A 24,509-nucleotide genomic window follows, 5' to 3' on the forward strand; every position below is an offset into this window, starting at 1 on the left:
GTTTCACTGTAATTCTGAGGTATTTAATTGTATTTGAAAGGGATTGTTGAATCATCTGTGAGTGGCAGGAGAGACGGGCTTCTCTCTTCACATGCTGTTTGTTTACTCAAGACCCTCTTGATGAACACGCTCTATTTAGAAACAAACACAGTCGCTGTTTCCACTCTGTCTGCTTCACTCTGATGTCTGTGTGTGAGAGAGAAAGTGTGCATGAATAAAACATGCCAAATGTGTGTGTGTGTGCGTGTGTGTTTGGTGCCAAGAGACATCGTTCTCAGTTCCTCAGTTAATGTCGTCTGCAGAGTTTGTACAGCTGTGTTCAGCCATGTGAAAGGAGGTCAAATGCCTGGACTATACACACACACACACACACACACACACACACACACACACACACACACACACACACACACACACACACCTCACACATGACTGTGTGTGTATTTGTAAGAGCTCATCGGTCATTATAGCTCTGTGGAATAACTTTCCACACATGAATCTCAGTGAAGTGTGTGAATTTGCAAGGGAAATTATGGTGTATATCAGTATATTTGTGTGTAATTGTATTAGTTTTTAATAAAACATGAACACAGCACACCCACTGCCATTTCATAATCGTTATTTGTCATTTTAATGGTGTTTGTTGAGTCAAGCATTATACATACTGTGTCAGTTAGTGATGTGCTGAATCCTCTAACAATTAGTCTTACGTGTGCTCATCTATCCATCCATCTATCTATCTATCCATCTATCTATCTATCTATCTATCCATCTATCCATCCATCCATCCATCCATCTATCCATCTATCCATCTATCCACCCATCCATCTATCCATCTATCTATCTATCCATCTATCCATCCATCCATCTATCCATCTATCCATCTATCTATCTATCCATCTATCCATCCATCCATCTATCCATCTATCCATCTATCCATCCATCCATCTATCTATCTATCCATCTATCCATCCATCCATCCTTTATTTTTGTATAGCTTTTTCTTTTCTCTTTCTCTCTTGAACGGTTGTTTTAAAACGTCTAAATTGAGTTTGAGAGAGCGTAAGTGCGTGTCTTTTTTTAGCTGATGGAACATGATTCTACGGGTGTGATTTTTATATATTCAGATGCGTGATGTATATTTCATTATCACTATCTCTGTCTCTGTGAGTCGAGCTGGCAGGAAAACTCCATGGATGTTTTGTGCTTTTCCCCGTTTCCCATCTATACCATGAATGACATCAAGCTATAGAACAGGAGATTATCCTCAGTGCTTCCCCCATGACAGCATTAGTGTGTAATCCTGAGTGTGTGTGTGTGTGTGTGTGTGTGTGTGTGTGTGTGGCGGGTGCCAGCGCTGTGACATACATTCAGCCTAATTAGTTTACACACTGTCTCCATCAGTGCAGCTGTAAGCGCTCAGTAATGGATATGGAAACATGTCCTCTAATACCTACTACAAGCACAAAGCTTCATTCACCACGTCCTCAGGTCACCTGATCGTTTGCTATTGGTTAAAACATCGCTCAGTTGTGCCGTATGTAGATTAGGCACCGGTCGGAAACAGCCAGCAGCGTGTTTTTATTTTGTCAATTGTTCCTATCGAGTCATTGAACATATTGGGCCATATTGTGTGTGTGTGTGTGTGTGTGTGTCTTAAGCCCTGTGTGTTTAATATAGTAATGTTCATAAATGTATCCTAATCCAGATTGACTTCCTGCCCTTTATTCTCTAAATATAGAGCAACATTTCATTTGTGTAAATATGAGTTGTGAAAAAATGGCAAAGGTCTTTGTAATATCTGCATTATGATCTGCATTACTCCTCGATGGTCTGACCTTCCGATCATCAAAGTGGACCATTTCATGGATTATGAAGGATTTTAGTCTTTTTGCAAACAATATATCATGTGCATTAATCAGAAGATAAAAGGATTCTCATTTTAATTGCTATTCAAGTTGAAACTACTACACTTTTCGGTTGACATAACTTTATATGCATGGACTATTATTTCATGTTCACCAAGTACAGTAATGTCAGATTTGGCTCCATTTTGATTAGAAATGCCCACTTTTCATCTTTGAATCAATTCCGACAGATAAAATCAGGCCTGGTCCTACACTTTTTGTTTTTCTCGAATAGTTTTACTCATCAAGCCGAAATAAAAATAGGTCGCTAAAGTCTGTTCATGGTGACTTTAAAAGCATTTCGTCGGTCCATTAAATGCATTCCGTGGCTTTAATATATTCTGAAGCTGAGCAAGAACTCCCAGAATCCCACAGTAGATGTCTCATGGGCATCTGTACCAGAACATATAGAGTGTAAAGACAGTCACGTGCATCTTGCGTTCATGGGTCCGTGCACAATCCGAGTGTGTGCATGTATGAGTGTGTGCATTTATAAGTAAATCACATGAGGAATCATCATTCTGCTTCATGCATGTTTTAAACCCTCCTGCAGTGTGTGAATGCAATATATGTAAATGACATATATAATGTCAGTGCCCATGTCTGCTGCCTATATGAGAATATATGCAAAATTCTTATATAAAACACATAGACATATATGAAACATATATTTCAAAATATAGCAAAAATGGCCCTTTTCATGTAAGTGCCATATATTTTCCCGCATATGCACATAAATGCTAAATATATGTAAGATGCATATGTGTATATATGCATATATACACTTATTTCAATGCATCAGTATCATATGCATGTATGTTTACATACATTTATTAAATATGTGGGAAACAAATATGTTTGTCACATATTTATACTTAATGTTGTCCATATATGCAAGAGACCAATACTATACTGTAATATATGCAGATATATTGTATCATATATGGATGAACTCAAATATTTTCTTCACATGTTTGGACACATAAATGTTCATATATGTTGCAGGCATATATTGTGTTCTCAGATAAGTCAAATATATGTATAGATGTATGTCATGCTATTTAAAATATAAGTACATAGTATATGGCCATATATTACATTTTTGTATGGGAACGTACGTGTGTATTTACGCTAAGGCACATCAAGCGTGTCGTAAGCCATCAATCTAATATCCTGACGAGACAGCACCTCTGTGTTTGTGAATATGGATTATAGCTGGAGTTGGTTAAACATGTCAGTGTCACGTTTGAAAACAGCGATGTCCTCTCATCATGCAAATCTAGGCTTATCGGGCCTGTAGCGCAGACAGATTACTGAAAGCTCATCTTATCTCTCCTCTGGCCCGACAACACTTTTATTAGACGCAGTTTGCGTAAGTCGCAGTGTGGATCTGATTGCATTTGCACTAAATATTTGAGTCTACTAAAATAATCACTGAAGCTGTCCTCCATGGATATAAATGTATTCAGAAATGTATTCAATATTATAAGGTTACACTTTATTTCGATAGTCCACTTTAGACATTCCTCTCACTATAAGTAACTTTTCACTACATGTCAACTAACTCTCATTAGAGTATTAGTAGACAGTTAGGTTAGGGTTAGGTGTTAGGGTTCGAGTTAGGAGAATAAGTTGACTTGTAGTTGCCAAGTTAATTATAGTCAGTAGAATATCTGTTGGGGGACCAACACAATAAAGTGTTAGCAGATATAAAGCAGACAATCTACTAATACTCTACTGATAGTTAGTTGACATGTAGCTGCAAAGTTAGTAGAATGTCTAAAGTGGACTATCGAAATAAAGTGTTACCATATATAATATTATTATTAATATTTTTTTTTTTAGTTAATTGGACATCGATCATTTTAAGATTTATTCCATTTTAAAAGAATATCCTATAATAATTATCATTTATTATATTTATTTATTTACTTGCCTTTAGTATTTGTCTGCATGGTAACAGATAATTTAATATTATTTATTTCATTTCAAAACAGTATGCTTTATTTATTTATTTTATTTATTTATTTGGGGTTTCCTGTATTGGTCTGATATCTATTTATTTACCGTATAAATATTCAGTATTGTCCTGCTTGGTAGCAGATAATTTCATATTATTTATTCAATTTCAAAACAGTATTCATTTATTTATTCAATGCCAGGTCACAAATGCATTAAAGATTAAATGCATTATTTTCTCCATATATACAGCACTATAATACTTTCATTCATACCTTGCCTGTAAACTGTCAAGTCAATTCAGCTTTATTTATATAGCGCTTTTTACAATACAGATTGTTTCAAAGCAGCTTTACAGAGATAACAGGAAGATAATGTTGTAATAGTATTGTTAAATATAAAATTAAATGTTCCCAACTAAGCAAGCCAAAAGCCAATGGCGACAAAGGCAAAAAAGGCAACAGTCTAAGTAAAGTCAAAAACAGTCTCTAACATTATTCAATATTCATATTTTCATAACAAATTGTGACTGGTGCTTTCCTGACCACTGCCATGCCGTTATTAAGGCTGCTGTTGGGAAAGTCCATCAAATATTCATTTGTGTGCGATGTTCCCACCTTCCCCGTGTCTCTTCCTTTCCCTCTGGATTAGGCCGCCTGAAGGGATTCTGGGATGATTGTCTGCTGATTGTGTCCTGACCAAAGCAGATCAGTGGCTACTCGTATTTATTCTGAGCGCTTCACCTCGTGTTCCCTTTCTGCTCGACTGCGACAGGACAGCGTTCACCCGATGAGACGTTTGACTTCAAGACATGTTCTGTGTGTTAAGAACTTAATCTGTATTGATTAACATCCTTTAACTCATGCAATAAATATATCCAGGTGCTTTTGCTCAGCATTTACTCAAGGACAAGGGGAGGGAATCCAGTTCACTGTCCGTAAAGTGGTGTTTATATGGAGCAAACCCTGATGGATGAGTTCAGATCATTTCTAAAATATTAGAATTATCAGTGCATCTAATGTACATCCAAACCTGTATGAACACAAAAGGAGATGTGCACACTTCTCATGTCCATACAGTGCTTGATGAACACAGTGGATATGTACCAGTGAATAATGCAACTCATCCATTTGAAAAACATGCCTCTGCTTATATTTTTACACATTTAGTAAGTCTAGGCCCGTTCTGTTGTGAGGCCGTTTCTAGTGAAACATTGCGCATAATTTAACCAGTGTTGGGTAAGTTGGGTAACAGTGTAATTAGATTACTGTGCTAATTACTCTCTCTAAAAAGTATTTAATTACTAATTAATTTCTAAATCCCATATCAACCTCAACCAGCTGAATAATACAAGGATAGACATGAAACTGTTTTAATTCTTTCAAATAAATGCTTTAAAATTGCATGAATTATCCTTAAACTGACCAAACAATTTAAAGGGAGAAGGTTACATTATAAACATGTGTTTTAACATCACACAATTGTTTTATATAGAATTGGTTTAGTTAATACCAGTCTGATCTCATTACATTTCATATTTATTTTACAAGATGGCAAATTTGTACGAGTGAGGTCGTACGATTTAGACACCTCATAAAATGCATACGAATCGTCTTGAGATCGGATTGGTCTATAAACAGTACTTAGCTCAATTACATCAGAAGTAACTGTAATTAAATTACAAAAAAATTAAGAGTAATCCCTTACTTTACTTTTTCAAGGGAAAAGTAATTCAATTACAGTAACTAATTACTTATTAATTACTTTGTAATTAGTTACACCCAACACTGATTGTGACAAATGTCGATCTAGAGTGACATAAAAAGTCGCATGGATTCCGATATGACCGTTCAGACTGACTCGCTTTGCAAAACACCTGTATCTGATTTAATACTACATATGGAAGTATAAAAATACAATTCCATGTGGTTTCTGCTGTTCATACTTTTATGAAAAAAAAAAAAAACAGATCTGAGTCACACTTTTGCCTGCAGTCTGAACGTAGCCTTGTTTTCGTGCGGCAGAATATATGTTATAACCTCAACCACTTTTATCATAATGCATGATTTCTAAACTGATATGTTTTGACATTTGCCTAACATAACCAGCTCTATACTGTATGCATGGCTTTTCTGACATGGTAATCTTGACACAGCATTAGAGCTAGTTATGGACCAATCAGGGAAGAGCAGTGTTATTTTAGTAGTATTGATATTATTTTGAATTTGATTTTATTTTCACATTTGTTTTTCACATTTGCATTTGTAACCACTAGGAATGCACGATATATCGGCCACCATATCGGTATCAGCTTATATATGTTCATTTTTAATGTTAACGTTATCGGCCTGATAAGAAAATGTGGCAGATATATTAAAGCCCATAAATAATGTATTATTTCCTTCAGCTGAGACACTTAAGATGCGCACTGTTCAACATGATGGTTTTGAATTGCTTGAAATTAGAATCACTTCATAAAAAAGAAAATACAATTCAGTGCAACAGTTCAGTCTGTCATATCGGCTACATAAAATTATGAAAACATTACAATTGTGTGCTTGTGACATGGCTTCTAATTGTGAGACTTTTGTTTTTGTAATCAGGCTCTCAAAAAAAACATTTAAATTTTGATTTAGATTTATATCAATATATATCGGTTATCGGCTTTAAAATATGATCGTTTATCTGTATCGGCCAAAATCTTCATATTTGTGCATCCCTATTAAACAATATTAGGTTTAGTGTAGATGGTACGTTACTTTCATAAGCAATACAGCATTAATGTTGAGGCGCTACAAACTGGACATTTCATTTTATTACAAATACCACATTGCCAGATTCGCGTTCATCCATTTCGTTTAAAACTGAACATGAATTTAGAGCCATTCATAAAGCAATCATTTTGCAGCGGCAAGTCAAGTCAAGTCTCCTTCATTTATATAGTGCTTTAGTTTTGATTGATTCACTTCAGTCGCAACAATCATTAGTTATTAACTTACATGACATGACACCGTTCTAAAAGAAAACCTTTAATGCAATCCGGCCGCTCATTTGCATTAAGCAGTGCATGGTGGCTCTGAGAATTTTTTATCGCTTCCGCGTAGCCGCGTGAATCGGAATTATCCCGACAACGTTTTATCAGTACAGAGGTAAAGGGAAGGAGGCCTTCACAAGGGAGAGACTAGTGGACACTTAAGGATGCGTTGTCGTCTTGTCCAGGCGCAAGTCCTTCATCAGATCCGGATACGGCCTCGATCCGGCGGACTGCGGTAAACTTCAGGATAAACAGACAGACAAATATTAGCGTAGACGCCATCCTACTTATGTACAAATCAGTGTTTATGGGAAGTGTTCCCGGTTCCGGCTGATCTAAACTATGCAGCCTGACATTGAATTATAGAAGTATATAATGTATTATGTGTATGGTTGGGCATCGTTTTGATTTGAAGTAGATACGGAGTTTTGTAACAATTCTTCCTTTCGATTTCGGTTCTTTTCGATTCTCGATTCCGATTCTTTGATGGGTGGAGTCAAAACATGTCACAGGCTCATTTCACAGAGGAAAATTTAATTTTTAGGTTTAGTTTTGGGAGCTGCGCTCACTCGTTTTCATTCACTCCTTCAAGTGAACAGTATTGGTGGACTAACGTTAATCTACTAACTCCCTGCGAAGGATGAATTGACTTTAATTTAAAAGTGAAAGTGAAGTGCACACTGCCGCACCAGCTTTTTATAAGCGATATAAAAAAAAAAAATTGTTTTCAAATTAGCGCCAATTCAGGGCACAATAACAAAACAGTGCTGCTCCGCACCATTATGTATGCCCATGCAAACGCGCGCATTTTACGTTTACCTTTAAATTAGCGATTTAAAAGCCCCGGCTAGGGATACTGGTGTTACCGGTGTTGTCACACGTCGATTAACCGGTGGGAAAATATCCTCACAGTCACATCCCTACTGAGCTCCATGGCTGCAACAGAACAAGCGGGCGTGGCAAGCACTTTCGGAAATCCGGTGGCCACTATGTACCAAAACTTGCGCGTTTGGAACCGATAATAGGAATCGAAATCAAATTTTCTAAACAATTCCAATGGCATCATTATTTTTTAAACGGTTCCATGTTGGAACGGGTTCTCAATGCCCAACCCTAGCTATGTGTATGCTAAGCCAAAGAGATGTTTTTAGTCTAGCTTTGAACTGACAGACTGTGTCTGCTTCTCGGACAATGTTAGGAAGATTGTTCCAAAGTTTTGGTGCTAAATGGGAAAAGGATCTACCACCAGCAGTCGATTTAGATATTCTAGGTATTATCAATTGGCCAGAATTCTAAAAAGGAACATAGTTGTGAAGATATTGCCTTTTCTAATATCTTTGACAGAAAAGGTAGATTCGAGATCGGCCTGTAATTGACTAATTCTGTAGGATCAAGTTGCGTTTTTTTAACAAGCGGTTTAATCATAGCCAGCTTAAAAGTTTTTTGGTACGTATTCTAATGACAAAGATGAATTAATGATATTAAGAAGAGGATCTATGACCTCTGGAAGCATCTCTTTCAATAGTTTAGTCGGTATAGGATCTAACATACATGTTGTCGATTTAGATGATTTAATGAGTTTATAAAATTCTTCCTCTCCTATAGCATTGAATTAATCAGATTTTTTGTCAGTGAGACTACACTGCCTGATGCGATACTGTAGTAGATGTTTGCATAGTTATAATTTTCTCCCTGATATTATCAATCTTGTAATTAAAGAAGTGCATTAAGTTATTACAACTGTGCTGCTTGCAAACTTCTGGGCTTGAAATTAAATTTTTCGCGAGTTTAGCCACTGTTTTTGTAATGTCCGCGGATGGATGAAGAAGATGACGGTAGGCGAAGATACAAAATAGCAAAGACTTTATTCCAAATAGTAAAGATCCAAATCAACAGAACAGTGTGCTCGTGCACAAACAATAACCAGCAATGAACAGGTGTGAGAGGGGAACTTAAATACACAGATAAAGACAAGGACAACAGGTGACGATGTTGATGAGGGTGATGAGGCGCAGGTGATGATGACAGGGGATGGCTGGGAAGTGTAGTGAAGGCACAGACGAAGAAGGCGGTGAATGTGACATAAATGCCCCCCTCCCGCTAGACGTAGGGGTGGACATCCTGGAGTCCGTGACGGGAAGGAGGACCGGGTGCAGCAGGACGGACTCCAGGATGGTCCAGGCGACCATGGCGGAGCAGACTGATCCACCCAGACGGAACCAGCGTTGAAGGGGTCTCTGGGCTGGACGGCGTCAGCGGCGAGGGCTCTGGGCCGCACGGCGTCAGCGGCGAGGGCTCTGGGCCGCACGGCGTCAGCGGCGAGGGCTCTGGGCCGCACGGCGTCAGCGGCGAGGGCTCTGGGCCGCACGGCGTCAGCGGCGAGGGCTCTGGGCCGCACGGCGTCAGCGGCGAGGGCTCTGGGCCGCACGGCGTCAGCGGCGAGGGCTCTGGGCCGCACGTCGTCAGCGGCGAGGGCTCTGGGCCGCACGGCGTCAGCGGCTAGGGCTCTGGGCCGCACGGCGTCAGCGGCGAGGGCTCTGGGCCGCTCGGCGTCAGCGGCGAGGGCTCTGGGCCGCACGGCGTCAGCGACGAGGGCTCTGGGCCGCACGGCGTCAGCGGCGAGGGCTCTGGGCCGCACGGCGTCAGCGGCTAGGGCTCTGGGCCGCACGGCGTCAGCGGCGAGGGCTCTGGGCCGCTCGGCGTCAGCGGCGAGGGCTCTGGGCCGCACGGCGTCAGCGACGAGGGCTCTGGGCCGCACGGCGTCAGCGACGAGGGCTCTGGGCCGCACGGCGTCAGCGACGAGGGTTCTGGGCCGCACGGCGTCAGCGGCGAGGGCTCTGGGCCGCTCGGCGTCAGCGGCGAGGGCTCTGGGCCGCACGGCGTCAGCGACGAGGGCTCTGGGCCGCACGGCGTCAGCGACGAGGGCTCTGGGCCGCACGGCGTCAGCGACGAGGGTTCTGGGCCGCACGGCGTCAGCGGCGAGGGCTCTGGGCCGGACGGCGTCAGCGGCGAGGGCTCTGGGCTGCACGGCGTCAGCGGCGAGGGCTCTGGGCTGCACGGCGTCAGCGGGGAAGAAGGTTCTGGGCTGCACGGCGTCAGCGGGGAAGAAGGCTCTGGGCTGGACGGGACCAGCGGGGAAGAAGGCTCCAGGCTGGACGGGACCAGCGGTGAAGAAGGCTCTGGGCTGGACGGGACCAGCAGTGAAGAAGGCTCTGGGCTGGACGGGACCAGCGGTGAAGAAGGCTCTGGACGGGACCAGCGGTGAAGAAGGCTCTGGGCTGGACGGGACCAGCGGTGAAGAAGGCTCTGGGCTGGACGGGACCAGCGATGAAGAAGGCTCTGGGCTGGACGGGACCAGTGGGGAAGGCTCAGTGAAAAAGTCTATTAAATCCAACTCCATCGAATTCTGGACGAGGACCAGCAGTGAAGACTCTGGTCTGGACGGCAACAGTGGTGAGGGCTTTGTGTTGGACGGAACCAGCGGTGAAGGCTCAGTGAAAAAGTCTATTAAATCCCACTCCATCGGATTCTTGACGAGGACCAGCGGCGAAGATTCTGAACTGAACGGGACCAGCGGCGAGGGATCTGGGCTGCATGACGTCAGCGGGGAGGAAGGCTCTGGGCTGGACGGGACCAGCGGTGAAGAAGGCTCTGGGCTGGACGGGACCAGCGGTGAAGAAGACTCTGGGCTGGACGGGACCAGCGGTGAAGAAGGCTCTGTGCTGGACGGGACCAGTGGGGAAGATTCTGAACTGAACGGGACCAGCGGCGAGGGCTCTGGGCTGCATGACGTCAGCGGGGAGGATGGCTCTGGGCTGGACAGGACCAGCGGTGAAGAAGGCTCTGGGCTGGACGGGACCAGCGGTGAAGAAGACTCTGGGCTGGACGGGACCAGTGGGGAAGGCTCAGTGAAAAAGTCTATTAAATCCAACTCCATCGAATTCTGGACGAGGACCAGCAGTGAAGACTCTGGACTGGACGGCACCAGTGGTGAGGGCTCTGTGCTGGACGGAACCAGTGGTGAAGGCTCAGTGAAAGAGTCTATTAAATCCCACTCCCTCGGATTCTGGACGAGGACCAGCGGCGAAGACTCTGAACTGGACGGGACCAGCGATGAGGGCTCTGGCGGGCCGGCGACTGAATTCCGGATGATGACGGGTGGCGTGGTGAAGATGGCTGGTGTGTGTGATTTAGTGGTGATATCATCCTCAGCCTCACCAACGGTAAAGGCTGACCCACTCAACCACAACACGTGATCAAGGTAACAGGCGAAGTTTCCTGAAAAGCTGTTGCTGGGGCTTGCTGGTGCAGATGCCTGTCCAAGCCCAACCAAAAGACAGATTTAAAGACGTCATCTGACCAGCTTACCTCAGCAGAGATTTCCAGGAATTCGGCGACGTAATCCTCTAAAGACAGACCGTCTTGGACAATGGTGAGTAGTGAGTGAGCTGGGTTAACCGGGGTTAGAAGAATTCCCATGCTGACTCTTGGGCTGGTTATTCTGTAATGTCCGCGGGTGGATGAAGAAGATGACGGTAGGCGAAGATAAAAAATAGCAAAGGCTTTATTTTCAAATAGTAAAGATCCAAATCAACAGAACAGTGTGCTAGTGCACAAACAATAACCAGCAATGAACAGGCGTTAGAGGGGAACTTAAATACACAGATAAAGAGGACTACAGGTGACGATGTTGATGAGGGTGATGAGGCGCAGGTGCAGGTGATGATGACAGGGGATGGCTGGGAAGTGTAGTGAAGGCACAGACGAATCAGGCGGTGAATGTGACCGTTTCAAATAAATACCTAGGGTTTTGTTTATTTTCTTCTAATAGGGTTGAAAAATAAGCAGATCTAGCCGTTTTTAAGGCCTCTCTGTATGCAATAGTGCTCTCTTTCCATGAAATGCGAAATACCTCTAATTTAGTTTTCTTCCAGTTTTGAGTGTGTGCTCGTTGTACCATGGCGTTGGAATATTTATACTGTATACGTGACTTAAAACATGTTCCACTAAAGAAAGAAAGTCGCTTTGAAGCGACATGCAGGTAAATACATAACTTTTTGTGTAAATTGTAGCCTAGAATATCCCCTTAAGATAACAGACTTTGATGTTTTACCCTCCAAAACAAAACTGCAGCTAATTCGCTTCTATTGCACATTAATCGCCTCAGTGCATGAAAACACGATGATTATTTTAACACCCATCCGTCTCCTCATAATGAAATGATTCAGTCATGCAGGATTTTAGCACATTGTGATCTTCCATTCAGAATATTTCATAATTCCTGCAAATTTCATGATGATCCGTCCCTGCAGACGACCTTGTGCCTGAAGCATGTCTAATATAAATGCTTTGCGTACCCCCCCCCCTCTCTCTCTCTCTCTCTCTCTCTCTCTCTCTCTCTCTCTCTCTCTCTCTCTCTCTCTCCCTCTATCTCTCTCTCTCTCTCCCTCTCTCTCCCTCTCTCTCTCCCTCCTTCTCTCTCTCTCTCCTTCTTTCTCTCTCCCTCTCTCTCTCTCTCTCCTTCTTTCTCTCTCTCTCTCTCTCTCTCTCTCTCTCTCTCTCCTTCTCTCTCTCTCTCCCTCTCTCTCTCCCTCCTTCTCTCTCTCTCCTTCTTTCTCTCTCCCTCCCCCTTTCTCTCTCTCTCTCTCTCTCTCTCTCTCCCTCTCCCCCCCTCTCTCTCTCCCTCCCCCTCTCTCTCCATCTCTCTCTCTCTCCTTCTCTCTCTCCTTCTCTCTCTCTCCCTCTCCCCCTCCTCTCTCTCGTCCCCCTTCTCTCTCTCTCCTTCTCTCCCCTCCTCTATCTCTCTCCCTCCTTCTCTCTCTCCTCTCTCTCCCTCTCCCCCTCCTCTCTCTCTCCCTCCTTCTCTCTCTCCCCTTCTCTCCCTCCCTCTCTCTCTCCTTCTCTCTCTCTCCTTCATTCCCTCTCCCCCCTCCTCTCTCTCTCTCTCCTTCTCTCTCTCTCTCCTTCTCTCTCTCTCTCCTTCTCTCTCTCTCTCCTTCTCTCTCTCTCCCTCTCCCCCCTCCTCTCTCTCTCTCTCTCTCCCTCCTTCTCTCTCTCACTCCTTCTCTCCCTCCCCCTCTCTCTCCTTCTCTCTCTCTCTCTCCTTCTCTCTCTCTCTCTCCCTCCCTCCCTCTCTCTCTCTCTCTCTCTCTCTCTCTCTCTCTCTCATGATGTGAATAAAGGTGAAGCAGAGTTCACAGTCGCTGAACTCTCGTTGACCCACCTAACGACAGAACAGACTGACCTGGATGTGTTTGTGTGTGTAAGTGCTCTTACCACGGGAGATTTACACACACACACACACACACACACACACACACACACACACACACACACACACTCACACGCACGGTTTTGGTGTAGGTGAGTGTTTGTTAGTTGTAGTTGCTTATGTGTGTTTTGCACATTGATTTCAATGGTCAGTATCAAATTTCAGTGTGTATGTGTGTGGTGTCATGTATGTGTGTGGCAGACTGGCTGTGTATAATTTGATTTCAGCTTTCCATGTATCTTTTTCCGTTATTTGACCTTTGACCTTAAAGTGCGGAGGCATAATGGCTGCTTTAAAGCTGAGTGTGTGTGTGTGCGTGTGCGTGCGTGTGTGTGTGTGTGTGTGTGTGTGTGAATGCATCCATGAGGATATAGGACTCATAATCACACGTTGAAAAGTTTGGGGTCAGTAAGACTTTTAGTAAGATTAAATTAAACAAATCAAAAGTTTCAGTAAAGCCAGTGTCACATGATCCTTCAGAAATCATTCTAATATGACGATTTTCTGCTTAAGAAACCTTTTTGATTGTTATCAATGTTGAAAACAGCTTAATATTTCCGTGGAAAATTTTCAGGATTCTTTTTTTTTTTTTTGAATTAGCATTTATTTGAAATAGAAACGACTGTAACATTATAAATGTCTTTAATGTATTTAATGCTGAGTAAAATTATTAAATTCTTCAATTAAATCTTACTAAACAAAGAACCATAAAATTTGTTGACACCACAGATGCTTTATTTTTATAAGTAAAGTTATGATATGCCAGAGTTAGACCGCGTGTTGACCTTGTGCAATATTAATACGCTGTACTCTTAAAAACATAATTCCTGACAGAGTCAAAGTGGTTTAATAAATGAATATTTGATCAGGAGAAGTGAACGCTGGTTGAACTTGTGTTGGGAGAGAAGCGAGGCTGGTTGGACTCTTTAAGATCTTCTAAGATTTGTTTATTCTCTATGATTTATTTAGTCACTTGTTGGGAAGGAGCTGGAGATGTGCGGAGGAAACGATATACGACCCGTTGAGCTTTAGGTGTCGGGACAATGATCCTCTGGGATTGACGGACAGATGTTTATGGGTTTCCTGGGACCGGTTTCACAAAGCTATTTTAGACCGGTCTATAGTGTTACACAAGTCTAAAATTTCCTCATAGACTAGTATAATGCAAGACTGTTTCACAAAAATAAACACATAATTTAGACCAAAAAAATGAGACACCTTGGGGCGGTTTCACAAAGATAGACTTTGACTATGGCTTAGATATAGTAGATAGTCAGACTTTAAAGCAGCGCTATGCAGTTTTTTCAGCTCAACTGAACAGCTTCGGAGTTATTGGAATGGTTATATGACTCTTTTCGGGTTGAATGGTGGTCGTCTCAAACTATTGTGATAAATTGCAATAATCATGTCTAACAACATCATAATTGTTACGAAATAATGCGACGTACATGATACACTTTATTGGTGTCATCTGGCATTTAGACTCAGGTAAGCCTAACGCGGTAGGATACTTTATTATTATGAAGTGCAGAGGCCGTGATTTAGACCAACATCTAAATCAGACCGTTGCACAAAGCACTCAAGACTCTGACTATCTTAAATAGGACTACACTGCAATGCATTCTGGGTAAAATAAGACACTTTTCTTAAAACAAAAAACATGGCGGATCGAGTAAGCGCGTTAAACCTGTCAGTGCAGTTTATCCCAGCGGAAAACATGTGTTTGTTGGAGGAGTATAACAGTAAGAAGCACATTTTACTTGGGAAATTTAGCGGAGAATGTAGTACTTTATTTATGAATGAACCTGGGTTAAGGTGTCTAATTTTTTTGGTCTAAATTAAGTCGGTCTTTATTTTTGTGAAACAGTCTAGCTTGCATTAGACTAGTCTATGAGCAAATTTTAGACTTGTCTACCACTATAGACCGGTCTAAAACAGCTTTGTGAAACCGGCCCCTTAACCCAGGCTAACTCAGGTCTGAGACTCTGTTACCTTGGTAACCAACAGTAACAATCAGTTACAGTACAAACAGCCAAAAGAAAAGGGAAAATGGCTCATACTTTGTGGTTTGCTGACGACGTTATGGAGAGAGCTCTGAGAAGGGTTTTTAGGGACCGCAGTAATGCTGGAAATATATAATAATGAGGACTTCATCTGTCGGTTTCGTTTGCCCAAGTTAAAAAATATTAATTTACAAATGAAACATTCCTTCTTGTTACTACATTCTCTGCTAAATTTCCCAAACAAAATGTCCTTTTAACTGTTATGCTCCTCCAACACACACACACACATGTTTTCTGCTGGGGTAAACTGCACTGAGCGGTTGAATGCACTTACTCGATCCGCCATGTTTTTTGTTTTGAAAAGTGTCTTATTTTACCCAGAATGCATTGCAGTGTAGTCCTACTTAAGATAGTCAGAGTCTTGAGTGCTTTGTGCAACGGTCTGATTTAGATGTCTATTAAAGTCTGACTATCTACTATATCTAAACTATAGATCTCACATCTTGGGATTGAAAGGTTTAACTCATTCAATTTTTAGTTTGAAGAATATAAGTGACTAAACAGTAGATGATCCTAATTGACTTCCATAGTATTGGAAATAAAATGCAACTGTTTGGTTACAGACATTCTTCAAAATAAGAAAGACACTCATACGGGTTTGGAACAACATCAGGATGAGTAATTAATGACAGAATTGTCATTTTCGGGTGAACTGTTACTTTATGAGAGATACATTAGACAAAAAATGTATAACATGCAGCCAAAAAAAAAAGCTATTTAATCTACAAAAGGGAAAAGTGATGTTTAAATTGAAAGTCGTGCTGCAGTGCAAAAAAAATATTTTTTTGGAGAGTCAATAAAAGATTTTGGGAGTATGTTTACAAGAAAACACTATTTAATTTTTTTTACGTCAAAATTTCACGTCATGAAAGGGAAGTTGCGAACATCTTTTCTTCCCGATTGTGCCGTATATGCGAGTGAAACGCTTCAGGAACGAGAACAAATGTGGGCGGGGCTTGATTGTGTCTGTGGGGATTTGATTGGATGGTGGTTTGTTATTGGCTAATCTCATGTGAGTGACAGGTTATAGCCCCGCCCCTCGTCGTCAGAGAAGAGAAGAGATGCTGCAAGAGGAACTTATTCTGATTCAAGATTACCAGGAACATGAATTCAACACAATAATGATGATTAGAAGAAACACTGCAATATTCCTTTTAAAAAAAAATCAATTTTGATTTCATTGTGACTTCAATTCAAACTGTTAATCGCTGTTTCTTTGAAATATACTAGCAATTACAGAGTAAAAACAGTTGTTCCTCGTCTCTGTGTTTCACAGACGTAGCAGGAGGCAAACACGCTCAAATGAATCTTGTCACAACATGATGGACATTAATAACGTGTGACGGCTCTTGCAGGGTGATAATGGAGGTTGTGTAAGTATATCTGTGTTTATACGCCTGCAGACACAAAACCTATTATTAAAATAAACCTTAAAAACATGAGCTGCAAACACAAACTGTAGTGCTATTGAATTCATAATTGATCATTAGTGGTGTTTACAAAGTCATGCATCAACATTAGCTCTGCTCGTACACACAGTTAGTGGTTTGAACACAATCTTAGGTATGAAATATTCAACTTATGTAACTTTCCCAGCAGTGTTTGTGCTCCAGACATTAATGATTCCTCAAATCCTTTTGTGGAAGTGATCAAATGCACTTTTTTTTAATTCGCTGGATGATAAAAATGACAATTAGATCGAGGGATCTGCAATTCCAATTTTAATTACTGCCGTAGAATTAAAATAAATTGTAATTCATTTAACTAGCTCTGTCTGAGGCTCCTGTGGTGATTTATATTTAAGGGAAAATAATTTTTTATTGTTGCAGTGCCACTGATGACCACTAGAGGTCCAGAAAGCCACAGTTTACACTTCATTAGACACACACACACCAGGGCTCTCAAGTTTTATCAAAAGTTTAGAGTGAGATTTAGGGGAGGAGCCACACAAATATTTGCAGCAGCGGTCCCTCGACCCAACCAAATTCGCTTCAATTTTTGCTAGCAGTTCAATTTTGCCTATTGTTCATAATTGACCAGCACAAATGGAAATTATAACAATTGTTAAATCTGATAAAAAGACAAATTCATCCAAATAAAATAAATAGTGATATTTAAAAAATACAAATTTATTGAAAAATTAAAATAAATTTGACCCCAAACAAGGCAACTGAACATCAGTGCTCAATGTACATAACATTGTGTCATAACAACTTGCCCTGAGCATGTATGTCAAGACCCAAACCGGTCACCTTTACAGGGGTCATCGGATGCCCATTTTCCACAAGTTCGGTATGATTCTTTTGGGTCTTCATATAAAGTTTGTAACATACTTTGGTTAAAATTTCTCAATGGTTGTGTAAAACAACACCCTTTTTACCTCTTCAAAAACATCTCTGTTCGCACTTCACAGTGACCCGTTTCGGTGCATGTCTCTTTAAATGATAATGAGCAACAACTTTTTGGCTTTTTGAGGATAAAAAAAAAGTGAATGGATTTTTTTCATTGCATGGTGATTCACCAACAGCTTCATACACCAGGCTGTTAGGATGCTGAACTCTCTTCCCCTTCTCCCCCCAGTTACATAACATCCTTTGGACTTGCGTTGCTTGCTGTCCTGTTTGTCCTGAAAACTGACTTTTGCACTATTACTATTATTATATTGACTGTATGCATAAATTGCACATTGCACACTGCAACAACAGACTTTTTGCACTATTTGCACTATTATATTGACTGTAGGCATACAGTATATTGTCTGTACACCGTGGGATGGAGGAAACGTAATTTCGATCTCTTGTATGTCTTGACATGTGAAGAAATTGACAATAAAGCTGACTTTGACTTTGACTTTGATTGTGTCCACACACTGCAAAGACACATTTATTTGCAAATACCATATAAAAGTGTATTTTGCATCCGGTGACCCCGCAGTTAAAAGCAGTTGGAGAGTTTTTGAATGCATCAAAAAATAATTTAGCACGAATTTAGCTATACTCCTCAACATCAGCTCTCACTGTCTTTGATCACAGGCAAGAGATATCGTCCAGGACTCGTAAAATCAAAATGCTAAAAAAATAAAATAAATGAAGATGTCCGCAAACCGCATTCATCAGATCGTGCTCTTTCAACTTCCACTCCGTGTGTGCCGTGTGTTGTCTAGTAACGAACGTGCTTGCAGCGGGAACACATAATCTACCCGGATACAACTAATTCTAATTTCTGATTGGCTGGTAGCTAGCATTTAACTCTGTATAACTCGAGACAGATGCTATGAACTCGGCAGAGAACTTCCCTCCGTTTGCCTGCGTCTCGTCCATTAATTGTATAGCGGGACAAGTTCCCTTACTCCTCAGCGTGAGAAATACAAGGTGTGGCGTGTGAGCGTGTGAACGGGTTGAAATGCGTGTGTCTCACGGCCAATGCGTGAGACTTGAGAGCCCTGCACACACGCACACACACACAGAGAGAGAGAGAGACACATGCGCAGACACACTCTTACACACACGTACAAACACACACACTGAGCCATGCACAGACACACAGACACACAGAGAGAGACACATGCACAGACACACTCTTACACACACGTACAGACACGCACACTTACACACAGAGAGACAGACGCACACACACACACAGAGAGAGAGACACATGCACAGACACACTCTTACACACACGTACAGACACGCCACGCACACTTACACACACAAAGACAGCCACATGCACAGACACACACACACACACACACACACACACACACAGACACGCACAGACAGACACACACACACACACACACACAGAGACACGCACAGACACACACACACACACACACACACACACACAGAGACACGCACAGACACATACGCACAGACAGACACACACACACGCACACAGAGACACGCACAGACAGACACACACACACACACAGAGACACGCACAGACACACACACACACACACACAGAGACACGCACAGACACACACACGCACAGACAGACACACACACGCACAGACAGACACACACACACACAGAGACACGCACAGACAGACAGACACACGCGCACGCAAACAGACGCGAACACACTAAGAGACTGACACACACAAAGACACACACTCGCACACACACTGCATGAAGCACTCATCACGTGTGATAAGGACATGCACAATCAATCAGTTATTCAAGAATGTTTTGGGGTGATTTAATTGTTTGTTGTCACTTTTAAAGACGTTTGTTCACAAGTTTGTTTACAGTTGTAATAAAAAGTTTACAGTTGTAATAAAAAAGCCTGGGTTAGTAACAACAACGACACACACACCAAAATGCGACAGTGACACAAGGTCCTGGCAGACAGCATGTTTATTATGTTCTAGATTAGCAGCTGCTGGCATGAGTTTACACACACACACACACACACACACACACACACACAGACGTTTACTTGGCTATCTAAAATGGGACATTGCATAGACTTCTATTGTTTTCATATGCATGTAGTTATAACACTATATCCTAAAGCTAAAGGGCCGTTCACAGTCACACTCACGTTCCATCGACTTCCATTCATACGCTTCTGAATCCTGTGGCCCACAAACACGAGCTCATGCACAAAAGTTCTGCGTTTCACCACTTTCCGAAGTTAGATAAGTCATCGCACGCCTTTCTTTACACTTAAGACTTTGTTTTTCTGTTTCATACCTCCAGAATAACATACAAATAGTCTTGCAAATAATAAACAAGTTTTATGGCATAATAGTTAACAAGAGAACTCTTTTCTTGATAATCTAACTTGATAAATCACTTCCGCTCAATACGTTTTGGTGTGTGTGTGTGTGTGCGCGAGTATGAGTATAAGAGTGTGTGCGTGTGTGTGTGTTTTGTGTATGTGAGTGTGTGTATGAGAGTGAGTGTGTGTGTGTGTTTTGTATATGTAAGTGTGTGTGTGCTTGTGTATGTGAGGGTGTTTGTGGGCATGTGTGTGTGTGTGTGTGTGTGTGTGTGTGTGTGTGTGTGTGTGTGTGTGTGTGTGAGCTTGTGTATGTGAGTGTGTGTATGAGAGTGAGTGTGTGTGTGTGTTTTGTGTATGTAAGTGTGTGTGTGCTTGTGTATGTGAGGGTGTTTGTGGGCATGTGTGTGTGTGTGTGTGTGTGTGTGTGTGTGTGTGTGTGTGTGTGTCTGTGTGTGTGTGTGCGTGTGTGTGTGTGTGTGTGTGTGTGTGTGTGTGTGTGTGTGTGAGCTTGTGTATGTGAGTGTGTGTGTGTTAGTGTGCATGTGTAAGAGTGTGTGTGTGTGTGTGTGTGCGCTTGTGTGAGTGTGTTTGTGCGCATCTGTGTAAGAGTGTCTGTGTGTGTGTGTGTGTGTGTGTATGTATGTGTGTGCGTGTGTGTTCGAGTGTGTCTGTGTGTGTATGTGTATGTGTGTGTGTGCGTGTGTGTTCGAGTTTGTCTGTGTGTGTATGTGTGTGTGTGTGTCTGTGTCTGTGTGTGTGTGTGTGTGTGTGTGTGTGTGTGTGTGTGTGTGTGTGTGTGTGTGTGTGTGTGTGTGTGTGTGTGCGCGTGTGTGAGTGTGTCTCTCGCTGCAGGGCTAAAGCTGTTGTTGCCACACATGACGTTGTGTTGCTGATTAAATATTTGTCATCAGCGGCTCAGGTCAAGCGCACACAAACAGCCAGTAACATGCTCAGATTAACACGTGTACCAACACACACACACACACACACACACACACACACACACACACACACACACACACACACACACACACACACACACACACACTTCAAATATGTCATATTCAGCTATTTTTCAATTCCTTTAATCAGCTGATCCAATAAGTTCATCCAAACAACAATGCTGATTAAATCTATCGATGTGAGATTAGAAATAATCTAAGAAGACAGACACTTCATCTGATTCCCGTTTAATCCCAGAGTGTTCCCGTTTGTGCCACGCTTTCCTGCCCTGTGAGTGTGTGCTTTACCCTGACGAGCTTCTCCAGGGCCGTCATTACCATGTTGTCACGTCTCTTAAGTGGTTTAGGACCTATAGACCGTTTACCGCTCTGGAATAGCGGGATTATCGGAAGAGTGATTTTTGAATGTCAACGGGGTTAAAAACGACTTCTCTGAGTGAGCGATGAACGCGGCAATCATACAGCGTAATATTTCATACATTTATTAAGTCAGTTTGTGATTATGCAGCTGACAGACACCAACACATCTACTGGGTTTTTACTCTTCTTCAGATATTCTGAAATGGTAAATTCCAGCATGTTTTAATGGGTGTATATGTCAGTTCTCTGTACTAGTTTCAGTTGCTACAAGCTTCGGTGAAATAAGATAACATGACAATTTCATGTTTTGGTTGAAAGCAGTTGCTTGAAGGCTTGGGCGAAATGGCCAAAAATATCATATACGGTATCAATATTTATCAAAATATTTGTTATGAGAATTGCTTGAGAATCAATGTAAACATGTAAAGTAGCTACCTTTTTATTAAGGGCCCAATGAAATTAATTGTATTTTTACCTAAATTCTGTGTTTTCCATTTTATTTTGGGAGGGATTCTGTGTTTTATGTTTTATGATTTAATACAAATTATATATTTAAAAATCAATGCAACAAATAAATAGTATGATTTATATAAAAACATACAATTTAATCAAGCTTAAAATGTAATCAAATTAAAATATAACAATTAATTTACAAAAACTACAGCATTTTTATTTTAGTCAAATAAGATCCTGCACAACAGAACTGTATAAATTGAAAACATGGATGAAAAAATATCTTGGTTGTATGATATTCCTTAGAAATAATAATAGCATTTATATTATCACTTTGAGTAGTAATTTTAGTATTCAGTAGTGATATATTTCACAGTGAGCATCACGTGTGTGAGTTTGTACATCAGACGAAAGTGTGTGTGTGTGTGTGTGTGTGTGTGTGTGTGTGTGTGTGTGTGTGTGTGTGTGTGTGTGTGTGTGTGTGTGTGTGTGTGTGTGTGTGTGTGTGTGTGAGTGTGTGAGTGTGTGTGTTAATGTACTCTATGCACTAGCCGTTCAAGCAATCCTTGTTATGAAAATGCAATATACTGTACTGTACATCACCATTTCCTAACGGTGAGCTCATTATCTCAGTGTTTGACTTTAGGATTTAACAGTGACCCTTGACCCCGATTTGACCCCGTAGTTTAAGGTATAGACGATCTGGCGAATAGCAGAATGGCAAAAGATTTTCATATGACTCTATAGCGCCATTAGAACGACTCGTGTTGAAGTTAGAAACAGTTCGTTATCTTTATCGAAACCTGGTTTTCTATTTCAGATTGTCTCAGGAATCGGTTGTCGAGTAATCCTTGTGTCAGTAAAGGTCGGCCGCTGACCCTTGACCTCTGCCCTGAGCAGACACTAGCTCCTTTGTGAAAAAAACAAATTTGCGTAATCTGGTTTTAGTGTAATGCGTTTAAGACAGTTGCCCAGAGTTTGGCAGGGCCGCTTTGCTAGTTACTTTGCTTGAGAATTTCCAGGCGAGATTATGTTGGGTAGATGTTTGGGTCACCTAAGAGGATTGAAGGTTTGACATAATACCTTGACACCTGGAGCTGGAGGTAAAGGAGGGACAGACATGTTTTAGGACGTTTATACAACACTCTAGCAACCATCGAAAAGCACTTAAAAAGAGTATTTAAAAAAAGAAACATTTTGCATGGTTTGAAATTAACTTTTCCACTTACCGGGCAATTTGGCTACAAAAATCCAGTTTGTGATAGCAAATTAAAACTGAGATAAAATAACAGGACATGAATGAATTACACAGACAAAGGGGTTATATTAGATCCGTACAAATATTCCAGGTCTCTAAGAAGATGTGGGTTTTATTTTTTAAACTGTATGTTAAATATTCCATGTTTAGTGTGTTGTTTATGATATGCTTAAATAATTCAGATGTTGGAGGTTATTCTTTTATCCAGTTTCTATATTTTTAAGTAACCGGCCATTCAGAACTTCTACTAGCCAAAAAAGAGAAGAAGAAAAAAGAAATGAATTGTGGTTCAGAAATCTGGTTCATTCCTCAATTTATTAAATTTAGATTTCATACATTTATTTTTTTTCCAAAAACTTCCTCTTTCATCCTCATCATTTTCTCAAAAAATGTGTTTTAGATGGACAGATCAATACAGTACGAAGAACCAAAAAATGTAGGATGTTGGAAAATAACGTTTTTTCTGTTAACCAAATGCTTTTTAATCTTCACTATTGCTTCAATGCAAATGAACAAGCGCGCCGTTATTTGTTGCGTAGTGACGTGTGTGTTCAAGTTAGCCGGATATGAGCAGATTCTGCACTAGGGTTGTAACGGTATGAGATTTTCACGGTATGATAATAGTCTCAGAAAATATCACGGTTTCACGGTTTACGGTATTAAACAATGATTATTATTATCAGCTGCAATGAACCTTAAATTAATGAAAACTGATAGGGTTTTTTGGTTGAACATATGGTTTATTAAAACAAACTTTTTTAATCTACCTTTTGAAAAAATAAGAAAGAAAAAATAAAGCTGCAGATCTCCCATTTGAACAAACATGTTTGATCAATTGAATTAATAAAATTCTTAATTTATTAATTATTATTTAAGATAATTTTTATTTTGACAGGTTGTACTAAACTCCTATGAGTTTCAGTCAGAGTGTATTTGACAATGATTATTTTCAACAAAATTATGAAATGCTCATTTAGTTCTCTCAGAGCAGCTCTGGATATGTTCAGGTGTTCACGTCCTTATATAGTGCGTGAGACGGCAGACGCTTTAAACACCATGAGCGTCCCACATACTTGAGTATATACTAAGTGAAACGGTGCTGCTCATTCACACAGACACGAACAAGCAGAATATAGATTTACAGTTTTTTGCGCTGTTTAATAGACACACTCACATAGCGATTTTATTTATTGCACAGCAATATTTTAGATTTATTCATCCATCTATCAAATCGCGCATTTTACGTGACATCTGCGTTATATTGTAAATTCCCTCAGCAACACGTAAATAATATGGACTTCAGTTATAAATGGAACTTTATCTGCTGGGAGGGAAGGTGTTCGCGAATATGGGAGAACATATTTGACATATTTCCTCATTTTGCAGCCACTCTTCGTCCATATCTCTGGACACAACTGTATATCAATCTTCAAGGAAAAACCCACGTTCGTTTTTCGGATACCCAAAGTATTCCCACACTGCAGATTTTAACTTTTTTTTTCGAAGAATTCGCA

This window comes from Siphateles boraxobius, unplaced genomic scaffold (assembly GCF_051911475.1).
Source record: "Siphateles boraxobius isolate OS27281-9 unplaced genomic scaffold, OSU_SipBor_1 135, whole genome shotgun sequence".
In the NCBI taxonomy this organism is placed as follows: Eukaryota; Metazoa; Chordata; class Actinopteri; order Cypriniformes; family Leuciscidae; genus Siphateles; species Siphateles boraxobius.